The sequence below is a fragment of the Oryctolagus cuniculus genome, chromosome 9, assembly GCF_964237555.1.
Source record: "Oryctolagus cuniculus chromosome 9, mOryCun1.1, whole genome shotgun sequence".
NCBI classification, from domain to species: Eukaryota; Metazoa; Chordata; class Mammalia; order Lagomorpha; family Leporidae; genus Oryctolagus; species Oryctolagus cuniculus.
Window position 1 is genome coordinate 118,194,010 of NC_091440.1, and position 13,578 is coordinate 118,207,587.

General features: G+C 40.0%; 1 protein-coding gene and 1 pseudogene across 3 annotated transcripts in view; one reads left to right on the forward strand and one right to left on the reverse strand.

The window, feature by feature from the left end:
* Positions 1 to 13,578, forward strand: part of PDE3A (phosphodiesterase 3A) — a 335,640-nt gene that overhangs the window by 109,318 nt on the left and 212,744 nt on the right. The window lies entirely within an intron of this gene.
* LOC127492172 (nucleosome assembly protein 1-like 1) overlaps positions 1,329 to 13,578 on the reverse strand; it is a 36,370-nt pseudogene continuing 24,120 nt past the window's right edge.

Genomic DNA, 13,578 nt, shown 5'->3' on the forward strand with positions numbered 1-13,578 from the left:
CCCCCAATGCCACAATGCTGGCCCCAACATGTGTCTCTTAATATAGTTAACATATAGTATGAGATGTGACCAAATTGCAGGAAATTGCCTCTCCCCTCCGCCTGCCTTCATAAATCATTCCCCAGGACTGGAGACATGGCCTAGATCAACCTCGACATCCCTTGAAACTCTAATTTTATAGACAATTCTCTGCAAACCACATCCTATATAGTAAGCCACTCCTTCATGTTGGTGGTACCTGTTTCCTAGAGAAATGACAAACTAGTGATTTTGTTAATTCTTTCTCACTGAAAATGAGATTCTCTTTACATATAAGGTTTGTAAGTTCAGAAAAAGCTGTGTTTATATGCAATATGGTTATAAAAATTAGTACAAAATGTGTAAGCGAAACGAACAGAATCATTTTGAAATTCAGTAGGAAAAACCTCTTGCAATTGGCTAAGGATTTCCAATAGTTAAAGTCTCAGGAGAGGAATAGAGAGTAATACACAAATAATAAAATGTTTCTATTCCCAGACCTTAACACTCAACTTTTTACAAATGAAACTGTCATCACGCCTGAAACTGAAGTCAATGTGATTTTGTTAAGAGTAGGAAGTCTAGACCTTCTAATTACAATCCGATTAGGCCACCCTCATTGTCTAAAAACGTTCAACCTCCCAAATTAACAGTAAGTGGCCTGAGACATTTTTAGATGAGGCTGTGCAGTCTCATGGTTAGTGCCATCCCTACTTCTCCCGTGGTCTTACTTCCACTGGAGTCCCATGATTTGTATAGCATGAGAGTAATACAGTCATTGGAAATACCTGGGGAAAGCCCGTAGGCCTTTTGATGCAGTTCATTCATCCACTTTTATTAAAATAGGAGCCAGATGAAGGGTGAAAGAGAGCTGTGTGCCTGGTCCAGAAAAAAGTACTTACTTAACCTTTATTTTCTAGCTTCATTATCAAGTTCTGGTATGACTAGGATGGTGCATCTCCCCTTTGTGGTACAAATAAGCCCAAATTTTTTGAGTATATAATGAGATTGAGAAACATTTCTTGAGACTTGATTATTTAATTTAATAAGCCTTAACACAGCTGTGAGGTAATGAAGTAAACAGTATTACTCATTTGAGTACACAGTCAAAAGAAGCCTGGCTCAATGATCTACCATGACATACTCGTCCTGAAAGCAGTAAGAATTAGGATAAACCTCCTCTTCCTTCCCCTCATCCTGCCCCTCCTCCATCATCATTATCATCATTAACATCATCACCACCACCACCATCATTATCATCATCATCATCATCATCAAAATTCGGTGGCTCCTCCATTGAAGTATAGCACTCAGTCTACATGTGACCAGTTGTGAAGCCAGCAGCATCCTACAGTTTCCACTCCTTGGAACGTCACAAGAGGCAAGAGTGTTAGAGTCCCTGGAAACTGTTTAAGGCACATACAGACTGTCCCACCTCTCTTGTGTTTCTGATGCTTTTCAAAGTGACATTTTTCTTTTCTCCAATCTGTCTGGCACCCTGTATATCTCATAATTTCTGACCCTGTCAAAAGAAAAGGGATTAGCATCATCTGGTTCTGATCTCATCCTATATGCCTTTGTCAACACTTTGCTTGTGAAATATTTACTGGATTCAGAATGAAAAATGCAAGATAAAACTCAGGCCAACATCTGAGAAATTCTCATTGATGTCTTTGAAGTACTTCAGAATTGGCTTGTCTAACTAAACCATATCACAGCACAGGTTGACATTCTTAGAAATAGTGAACCAAAATTCTGGAATCCCCTTGGGGGTCTTCTTTTCCTTTATCCTCTTTTTTTTTTTTTCCATCTTCAGAATTGGCCTTTGGTTTCAGCCCCTCTGAAATGACACCTTATTCATCTGGTTTCCATTCACATTCTTCTTTGTAGATCCATGAATTGCATCAGTGATCTCAAATCTCTTATCAAATAGCGGCTGATGGAGAACAGCTTCTCTCCTTTGAAGATCATGAACTCCGTCAGAATCTGGCTTCCCTCCGTGCTCATGGAACTTGAAGCTTTTTGAGAACTGTTTAACTGCCCTGGGCAAGCTTTCAGTGCATCCTGTTGGAGTTTCTACCATACTCTCAAGTGTCTTGTAAAGGACCACAAGAATCTTGAGTATTTTGCATCATCACAACAGCTAGCCATGCCTTTTGGTTTTTGTTTGTTCATTAGTTTCTTCTGCTGCTTCAACATAATCCAAATCTTGATCAAGTTCAGACCATCCTTTGTTGTCACTGTCTGTTTTGTTGTAAGAACTCCAAATAGAGGGGGCTGTCTTAGGGAGCCACGTGGCTGCACTTGCACAAATGACCCAGGGTGGCCCCAGAAGACAGAGGAGCAGGGGGAAGCTCTGCCAGCAGATGGCGCTAAGAAGGGCCTGTTTTGTGTATTTTCAGACATTGTAAAATTAGAACCACTCAGTGTGTGTTGCATGACTTGCTTTTTCTGTTCAGCATTGTTTTTGAGATTGAACCATGTTGATGTGTGTAGCTATTGTTTGTTCATTTTCTACTATATATTCATTAATTGTATGAAAGTACCATACCATAACATAGTTATCCATTCAAGTATCAGTGGTCTTTTGCCTTGTTTCTAATGTGTTTTTTTGAATATTATTGTGTAATAGTATAAAGCAAATTACATGTGGCATCCATTGCTCATGTGCAAGTTTTTCCCTAAGGAGTGGAAACTATGTCAGATTTGAGGTGTACGGTCATCTTCCCCAGGAAGAATCACACTCCGAAGTGGTAGTTAATAGTATTCAGTCTACCCTGCAGGGTGTGTGAATTTTAGTTATTTTGTGTACCAACAACTCTGATGAGTATGAAAAGAAATATACTATGATTTTAATTTTCATGTTCATAATGACTAGTAATATTGAACCTCTTTTCATATATTCGGAAGTCATTCATTAGATGTCTTTTTTTTTTTTTGTCCACTGGAAGAATGGGGGCATGCTCATTTTTCCTTAGCATCTACATTTATGACAAATGTAAAAATAAATTTTATACTTATGTATTTTGATTTTGTATTCTTTCTTTTCAAGTTCTTGAGCTCTTTCCATTTTTTTCCCATTGAAATCTGTAGCACATCCAAGTGCCTTCTGCATACTCCCATTTAAGCTCTGTTCTATAGAAAAATCTAAAGACTAAAAATCTGGTACAAAGGCCTTTTTCAACCCCTTTGCACCATTAATTAGTGGCCCAATTAAGTGACTTGTGAACTTTAAGCCTACTTGATATATAGTGAACAAAGGACATGCCTTTGATTTTTGTGCATCTGGAAAAAAATGGAGATTTCAGTGGGATGGAGACACAAGCTGTAGTCCCAAAAAAGGAAGAAACTGAGAAGCAGAAGTTTTTGGAGCCATTGGTAGGAACCCAAGAAGCTGGTTCTAGATACATATACAAGTAGAAACAGGAGTTAAACAGAGCCAAGAAGCCATAAGACTTGGATAGTTTAAATGCTATAATATTTCTTAGTTCATGCTAGAAACTATGGAATGTGATAAGATGCTATTCTTAATCTAAATCTCTTTGCTTTAACCACTTGTGTTTTGGGTAATTTACTGTTCTTTCTTTTGAAGTGTAAAAGAAAGGTTTTGTCTTGGCTTTTATTTTTGAGGATTATGGCAATATTTAGAAAAAAATATTTGTGCAACATTTCTGCTCTTGACAAGCATGATACAAATGTCCCAAACTTATCATTGATCTATAATGTCCCTAGGCTGGGAAAAACCAGGGTCAGCTACTGTTAATGCCAGATGGCAAAGAAGATGTGTGATGCTTATGTTGTACAGCTCAATATTTGGTCTTAGGAAATTTGAGATTTGTAGGCAAGATTTAATTGATATTTTAATTCTAGTGAGTAAGGGTTGTCTACTGTTCTGTGATTCACATGTGAATATAATACAAAAAATTCAAGAAACATTTAAAGAAATTTGGGTAAAACAAGGAATTCAGTATTTCTGCCTTAAAGATAGGAATTTAAGAAGAAAGTTTCATGTTGCTAGTTTTGATCTTTGCCTGCCTTGTTTCTGTCTATGTCATCTGAAATCTATAGCACATCCAAGTGCCTTGTGTGCACTCCCATTTGCTTTTCTATTCGAATTGTGTTCTGTGGCAAAATCTAAGTAAAGGTTTTAAAAACCTGATACAAAGTCCTTTTTCAACCCCTTTGCACAATTAATTGGTGCCCTAGTTAAGTTATTTGTTAACTTTAAGTGTGCTTGATACATAGTGAACAAAGGACATGCTCTTGGTTTCTGTGCATCTGGAAATAGATTTCAGTGGGCTGCAGACACAGTCCTAATAAAGGAGGGAATCAAGAAGCAGACATTTTTGGAACCATTGGTGCCATCCTGTATTCTATTAACTGACTGCAAGAATGTAGTTGGCATTGAGGGGAAATTTGTTTCTTCTGATTATCTAAATTATCCAAGATGGAGAGACCGAGTCCCTTGAACATATGCTTGAGTCCACAGGGATTCAAACCAGTGCCTTGGGTTGAGATAAAAAGTCCTTCCCCAAAGATCAAGAGGATATGACAACAAAATTATAACCCTTGGCAAATTCCATCAAACTGGCATGAATCTGTGGGCTGAATATGTCAGTACTTATTAAGCTATACATTAAAAATTATTAAGAATATAATTGCTGAATGTCCTATATTCCTTTTTGCCATTAGCATTTAAGAGGTAGCTGAGCATTCATTTGTCTGGTCTGTTGATTATGAAGTTTAAAAAATAATACAGGGCTGGCGTCATGGCTCAATAGGCTAATCCTCTGCCCTGTGGCGCCGGCACACCGGGTTCCAGCCCCGGTCGGGGTGCCGGATTCTGTCCCGGTTGCCCCTCTTCCAGGCCAGCTCTCTGCTGTGGCCAGGGAGTGCAGTGGAGGATGGCCCAAGTGCTTGGGCCCTGCACCCACATGGGAGACCAGGAGAAGCACCTGGCTCCTGCCTTCGGATCAGAGTGGTGCGCCTGCCACAGCATGCCGGCCGCAGCGGCCATTGGAGGGTAAACCAACGGCAAAGGAAGACCTTTCTGTCTGTCTCTCTCACTGTCCATTCTGCCTGTCAAAAATAAATAAATAAATAAATAAATTTAAAAAATTATTTAAAAAAATAATACAGAAAAATTGCCCTGTCTCTTCCTAATGTTGTTTGGGCATTTAGTGCAGGTGAGTAAGTCTCATTTTATCCGAATACTCATTGCAGAGACATATTTTGAGGGTGATCCTCTGTCCAAAAAACATATCAGGAGCATGTCCTCAGCACGGGATACAAAGAAGGAAAGATGCATCCCTGACATTTTCAACAATTTCAAGAGTTTCCCAAGGTCCCTTTGATAATCTTTTTGGAGAAATGCTGTATATTTCATTAGGGTTGCTTGTGAACTCTCCAGCTGCTAATGTGTGAATTAGTATTTCTCCATGAGTAAGTCTTTTCCCTGTTGTTGAAAATAACCTAGTAAAACCCAAACACTATGTTTATAAACACCATATTTATATTACTACTTATAATGCAGTTTACAAGAAGAGGCATTTCAGCCTTTGAATTTCTGATCAACAGAATGATCTCTTGCTGTCTTTTAGGCAAATATTTTTAGAGTCATCATGAACAGCATTTCTAGCCAAATTGTGAACTAAACTAAAATGTAAAGCAGTCAAGTGAATAATTCAACCCCAGCTATATAGATGGCAGATTAAAAAGTAACATTTGGAATGGGTACTGTGGCATCATGGTTATACCGCTTGCAACTGCACTGGCATCCCCTATGGGTGCTGATTTAAGTCCTTTCTACTCCACTTTCAATCCAACTCTCTGTTAATATACTCGAGAAAGCAGTTGAGGACGCCCAAATCCTTGGGCCCCTGCACCCGTGTGAGTGACCCAGAAGAAGCTCCTTGTCCCTGACTTAGGACCGCTTAGCTCTGACCCTTGTAGCCATTTGGGTAATGAACCAATGGATGGAGGACCTGTCCCTGTCTGTCTGTCTATCTGTCTCTCTCTGTAACTCTGCCTTTCAAATAAAAAGTAACAAGACTCTCTATTAAAATAATTTCTTACATGAAGTAAATGGAGGTGTCTGCCTCCTATCCTGGAGTTGGAAGGAGGGAAGTCGAGGGAGAGGGCAGTCAATGGGGACACAATTTGGAGCATTATAGACATTTCACCTGTTTCCTAAAAATTAATCCACATGATTTTGTATTTTTTCAATATTATTGTATTATATTTTCAAGAATACATTTGTCTAGTGCTACTGAGTTCTTTTTAAGATAGAGGAAATCTTATGAATTACTGATAGATTCTGTGTCATGCTAGAGGGAAAATTGTTGATTTCATCTCTGTGATTCATACATTACCCCGCAAATCAGGTTTCCTCCATTTTGTTTAAAATTCCAAATAACTTAGTAACACCTTCCAAGCATTGTTTTTGCCATGAAAAAGGAAGATAGTTCAGTTTTTCCCGACCATGCCCTTTACCCACAATTGGACCTTGGAATTGTTCAGGATCCAGAGAGGTTTCAGTGAGATGTGATGTGAGTAGTTAAGTTTACTCCCAACTGAGTAGGTGGAAAATTTCAAACATCAAAGTCGAAAGGACTTTACGTTGAACATCTGTGCGTGTATTGGTTAGAATCGACCATTAGGGTTTGCAATATTTGCTTACTCTCAGGTCCATCTGTCTCTCTAACCCTTTGTCCATGCACCAGTGCATCCGTATATTTGATGTGATTGAAAGCAAGTTGCAGACATGGGTACCTTTCCTAGAAATCTATCACTATGTATGTCATTAAGTAGAATTCAGTGTTTATTTCTGGATATGTTTTGAATTGAACTAGTCTATAGAGCTGCTTGGCTGGAAAAAGTACCCATGGGAGAAAAAAGACTACCAAAAGTCAGAACAGTTGAGAATCAGCCGAGAAAGTGCAGTTTTTATCTTGGATTAATAATAGCCTTCAATTACTTGCACTGTGCTAAGCATTTCAAGTACACTGTTTGATTTGAACCTCACAGACACCCTCTAGATTTGTTGCCTTCAATTTACTAATCAGGAGATGAGGGTTTGCAGGAAAATCATTTATTTTATTTATTTATTTATTTATTTATTTATTTATTTTGGACAGGCAGAATGGACAGTGAGAGAGACAGAGAGAAAGGTCTTCCTTTGCCGTTGGTTCACCCTCCAATGGCTGCCATGGCCGGCGTGCTGCGGCCGGCGCACTGCGCTGATCTGAAGGCAGGAGCCAGGTGCTTCTCCTGGTCTCCCATGGGGTGCAGGGCCCAAGCACTTGGGCCATCCTCCACTGCACTCCCTGGCCACAGCAGAGAGCTGGCCTAGAAGAGGGGCAACCGGGACAGAATCCGGTGCCCCGACCAGGACTAGAACCCGGTGTGCCGGTGCCTCAAGGCAGAGGATTAGCCTATTGAGCCGCGGCGCCAGCCAGGAAAATCATTTTTCCAAGGTATTCATCAGAGTCAATCACAATCACATGAGTTAGAATTTAATAATAATTACAAAAAATCAGTATCTTGATATTGGGAAAATAATATTTAAAATCTATATCACACTGGCAAAATTATGCAGTTATGCATTTTCTTCCAGTTGCTGCTAGGACATTCAGGTTTTAACACAAGCCTCTCCTGTATATTGCATTACAAATAAAAATAGAGGGGCGAGATACAAATACAAAGAAACAAAGGAAAAGCTCACATCCGCTCATCCGCTAACCAAATTCTCCTAATTGCAAAGGTGGCCAGGTTAAAGCCAGGAGCTGGGAATTCAGTCCTCATTCCTCCCATTGAGGACAGGTTCCCAACAACTTGAGCCATCGCCTGCTGCCTCCCAGCTTCTGCATCAGCAGGATGCAAGACTTGGAAGCAGAGTGAGGGCTCAAACATACGCACTCTGGAACTAGAACATGGGCGTCCCACCCAGCACCTTAACCATCAGGACAAACACCTGCCCCAAATCATTAAATTTTTATTTTTTAAAGATTTATTTATCTGAAAGAGTTACACAGAGAGAGGTGAGGCAGAGAGAGAGGGGGGTCTTCCATCTGCTGGTTCACTCCCCAATTGGCCGTAATGGCTGGAGCTATGCCAATCCGAAGTCAGGAACCAGGAGCTTCTTCTGGGTTTCCCATGTGGGTGCAGGGGCCCAAGGACTTGGGCCATCTTCTGCTATCCCAGGCCATAGCAGAGAGTTGGATTTTGGAAATGGAGCCGGGACTCCACCCAGCGCCATATAGGATGCCAGCTCTGCAGTCAGTGGCTTTACCCACTATGCCACAGCACCGGCTCCAATCATTAAATTTTTTATCAGCATTTTCTCTACTTCACCCTGAATTTCAAGAGAAAGAGAAACAATGTAATTTCTGGAGAGAGAATATGTTTCTTATTTATGCTTTGTCTCACTGCATTCTAGCAAAAAGCTTTTAAAACACCTTGAAACTCTTGCCGGGTGGGGAGAGAAGTGGGATAGGTTGTATAAGTGGGGGCTAATTGTATACATTGATATATTCTTAGGACTGTTGAGTTAAAATTCACTTACTGTAATATGAGTTAATAGGTAAAATTATGTCAACTAAACTCTATACGAAGAGATGCTATATGTTGAGTAGACCAAAGGCCTCATTTTTAACATTTTCCAGGCAGAAATGAGCATGTATTTTCTTGCACAGAAAGGGAAGGTATAACCCTTAATTCTGCAACGTGACCTTTCTTAGAGCTGGTGTACATTGTATACTTGACAGTTCTGTGCAGAGTCTATGCATCCTTCCACATGTAACTCTATATGCTTGAGTGTTTTAAAGGGAACGAAGGATTTGCCTACTTAAAATTTTTACTTGAAGGCAAAGAGGGAGACCGAAAGCAGGCTCATGTTCCCATTTGCTGGTTTGCTCTCCAAATGTCCACAACAGATGAGGCTAGGCTGGGGCTGAAGCCTGGGCCAGGAATGCAATTCAGGTCCCCCATGTGGGTGGGAGGAACTTGATTGCCTGAGCCATCACTTATTACCTCCAGGGGTCTGCATTGGCAACATGGTGTCAGGATCTGGAGTCAGGTTTTAGATCAAGATAGTCTGAGGTGGGATGTGGGCAATTTAAACACTCAACCAAACCACCTGCTCTGGATTTGTATGTTTTAAACTAAGTAGGGTCAAGTATGTGGCACAGCAGCTTAAGTTGCCTCTTGGGATGCCCACATCCCATATCCGACTGCCTGGTTCCATTCCTAGCTACTCTTCTGGCTCCATTCCTAGCTACTCTTCTTCAGATCCAGCTTCTTTCTGCTGTGCATCTTGGGAAGGTACAAGTGACTCAAAAAGGTGGATCCCTGCCATGCACACGGGAGACCTGGATGGAGCTCCAGCCTCTTGGCTTTGGCCTGGCTCTGGCTCAGCCCTGGCTGTTGTCATTTGGGGGGTGGGGAGTAAACCAGTAGGTGGAAGATCCATCTCTGCCTCTCTCTTTCTCTCTCTGCTTTTAGATAAAATGAACAGCAACAAAAAGGAGGAAACAAGCATACTTTTATTTTTTTAAAAGTAATTGAACTATTCTTGACTTACAGGAATAGTGTTGTGTATGTGAGACAGAAACCTAGACAGACTTTTTTTTCTTGTTGTTGAGTATGTTAGCCTTGAGAGTGAGATTCATAAACAATTTAATGCTTTTTGAAAAACATCTTAACTGCTCCCCTCCCACTGCCACCTTCCTTTATAACAACCAAAAGCGGAGCTTGAAACGCGTTTTCATGATGCATCTGCCTCAATAGCTTGCCTTTCTCCTGGGCACCAGAGTCAGCAGTTCTCACCAGATCTAATCCTCTGCCAGAAGCCACAACTTTGGCTCCTTGAAATCTCAGAAGTACTCATTTCTCAAATAATTAATTAAAACAAATAAATACAATGTGTAAGGCTTTAAGGTTGTGCAGATGACTCATGTTCTTCCAAAAGAGGCTGTCAACAATAGCAATGTTCAAAATAATGACTGTGAGAGTGGGATAATGAACATTAAGCATTGCTCTTCATCTGAATTTTGTTTCAAAGTACTCTCATGAGTAAGAATGGTTTACTCCTATTGACAGCCTGGCCCATTTGGAAAAAATAAGGAAGCCACGTTTGGAGGAAGCATGCTAAATTGGAAGGAGTAATGATTCGAAAAGGAGAGAGAAAACAAATGTCCTGAGAGAGGCAGACTTAAACACCCCATACAGCCGTCTGCAGGTTACGTGCCTTGTCAGACCAGGCTTCTGGAAACACCTGCATTGTGAAGTGTTCTTCATGGGAAATGCTTATTATGAAAAAACTAGGCATAGATTCCAAAACTTTAGGCATCAAAATAAAACTTACCTTCTAAGAGCATTTGCCATGGACGGTTTTGAAGTCCCATCATTGGTAAGCAGTAGATCTGGAGCCTACACTTGTAACCACTACACTTTGGCATTAGCTGAGCCCCTCAGGACTCCTTACCATTTTTAGTTTCTATTTTTGCAGCACCCACCTGGTACAGTGGTTCAGTAAGTAATGTACTTATCAAAATGGAAAACTTCTGTACTATTAAATTGTATAAAATTTATCATGATTATAAAGGCTTCCAAGAAATAATACATCAGCTGCATATGCTACCTATGTTGAAATATAATTTAGTTGGGGACCAGCACTGTGGTGTAGCAGATAAAGCCTGCCACCTGCAATGCTGCATCCTATGTGGGTGCCAGTTTGAGTCCTGGCTGCTCCACTTCTGATCCAGCTCCCTGCTATGGCCTGGGAAAGCAGTAGAAGATGGCCCAAGGTCTTGGGCCCCCGCACCCACGTGGGAGACCTGGAAGGGGTTCCTGGCTCCTGGCTTTGGATTGGCACAGCTCCAGCCATTGGGACCAGTTGGGAAGAGAATCAGCGGATGGAAGACTGACTCTCTCTCTCTCTCTCTCTCTCTCTCCGCCTCTCCTTCTCTTTCTGTGTAATTCTGCCTTTTAAATAAATAAATAAATTTTCTTAAAAAATGTTATTTAGTTGACATTTTTCTTTTTTATAATCAGAAAAAGTTTCAGTACTACAAAATCCTTATTAAAGTCAGGACAATTCCAGTAGTTTGGAGTGTATTTAAATAATTTGAATTCTAATGTAAAAAACTCCTAAAAAGTCCTTATTTTATATGAAGCTCAAATCATTTCCAGGTCATAGTTTTGGCACTTGGATTTTTGCTTAGGTTTTTATATATGCAAAAAAGTCAACCAGTTTTCTGAATTTTCTTATGGAGAATTTCTTTCATCATCGTGCTGACAGAGCCTAAATTAATTATACTGACTTAAAAATGTATACTTTATGATAGTTTTTTGTGTTTATTAACATCAATGCCTTTTTTTTCCTAGTTTTTATTTATTTTTATTTGCAGTAGAGGAAGGGAAAGACAGCTAGATGTTCCACTTGCTGATTCATTTCCCAAATGCCCACAACAGCTGGAGCTGGGCCAGGCTGAAGCCAGGAGCCTGACACTCAATCCAGGTCCCACATGGGTGTCAGGGACCCAGCTACTTGAATTATGGCCTGGTGTGTATTAGCGGGAATCTGGAATCAGAAGCAGAGTCAGGACCCAAACACAAGACTCAGTAATGAGTTGATGTTGGTGTTACCTGTTTTGATACCTAAATTCCGTTCAGTGTGTTCAGCTGTGTCTAGCATGAGCACATGGATCTCATGTCTCTGTTATGTAGGTCTGGAATTGAAGAAATAAACAAAAGGAGTCTAACAACTAAAAGTATTTTGGTTGATCATCATCTGATGTAAATAAATCTTGTTCCTTTTGAGTTTATGACCAAACAGGAGCACATTTGACAAATGCTGTCCTGGGACCAGTGTGACAGACACTGTAACAGGGCAGTGATTCTTTTGTACTGAGCACACCTAGATTTGAGGTTTCCATATCTACAGTTACCTAGACTCTCATCATTGCTTGAAATAGTTTTTGAACTTTTGTAGCTTGAAATGTTAATATTTAAAGCTTAACAGAGGAAACTTCAAATACATTCATGGAAAGTGAAATTAAAAGGTAATTCTTTGGCAGAGAATTTTGTGAAATACATGCAAAGTTTTTTCATAACACACACTTCCATGAACTTTTTAAAGCTTCCCTCATATACAAAGATTTCAATATTTTTAAAAAAATTACTTTATATGAAAGGTAGAGGGAGAGAAAAAGGGAGAGAGAGATGTCTTTCTTCATCTGCTGGTTCACTCTGCAAATACCCACAACAATCAGGGCTATGCCAGGCTCAAGCCAAGTGACCAGAACTCCTTCTGGGTCTCCCACGTGGGTGGCAGATGCCCAAGCATTTGAGTCATCATCTGCTGCCTGCCTCCCAGGCACATTAGCAAAGAGGATGCTGGATTAGAAGTGCAGCAGCCAGCACTTGAACTGGTGCTGTGATAGGGGATGTCTAAAGCAACAGCTTAACCTGCTCTGCCAACTTTTGTGTGTGTGTGTGTGTGTGTGTGTGTGTGTACAAAGTGTATCTTTTAATTCCATTTTCTGTGAATGCTTGCAGGTACCCTTGTATAGCAAAATCAAATGGATTTTAATTTGGTTGTTACAGGAAAGCAATTAGTAGGCATACAGAAGAGCAAAACCCAATTATCTAAACCCAAGGTCTCTAGATGATGAATGGGTTTGATTTGTCAAGATTTAATCATCATTCTGTGAGTCCTTTTATTACAGTGACAAAAGGAAGGATCTGAGGCGTATTTTTCTTTGGCTATGGGGATCATAATGAAGATGAATTTACTTGTCCATGAAGTTCTTGCTTCTGCTACCTGGCCTCATTTAATAGCTGTGAGGACAAATCTCCCCTGTCTTTGAAGAGAACATAGCAACTTTGAGTCTTCATTGACAATCTGTCATTGGTCAGTTAATGAGGAGGATTTATCAGTTAGTGCTTTAAAATGACAGGGAAAAAAATCACAGGATGACACTCCAAAGCAACAGAGAAACAACTTGCTTATATAATTTTTGTTTATTGCCATTAGGAGAGGTCTTCTACATTCAAAACTTAGTTCCTTTTTAAAAATATATTACATAGTTCAGCATTCAGAATTTAAAAGTTTCTCTAATTGTGGATGAGCTACCATGTGTAATAGGCATTACATTGAGTGTTAAACACGAACAACTTCTTCTGCCATCTTCTTGTGAAAATCAGTGCCAACAGAGAAGACTCCCAAATGAACCCAACAAAACTAGCATTGTCAGTGAAGGTAGAACACCATTCCGGTTCTGAAATAAAACCATTGAAAAAATTATCTTCACTGATGCAACATGAGCTGGCTTGCCTGATTACCCACTGCTCTCTAATCCTGTATTAAAAATACTAGTGGATGTCTATCAGTTGTGTTTGTTCCCATGCTAGTTCACACAACTCTTATCCTCACTACTATCAGTACCTATTTTAATTCCGTGTTATAGAAACAATTGAAATATAAACAAAAAATCATCTTGCTATGAAAAACTGGTTCAATGCTGTTTATGAAAACTTGGTTGAATGTTGTCTGTGAAA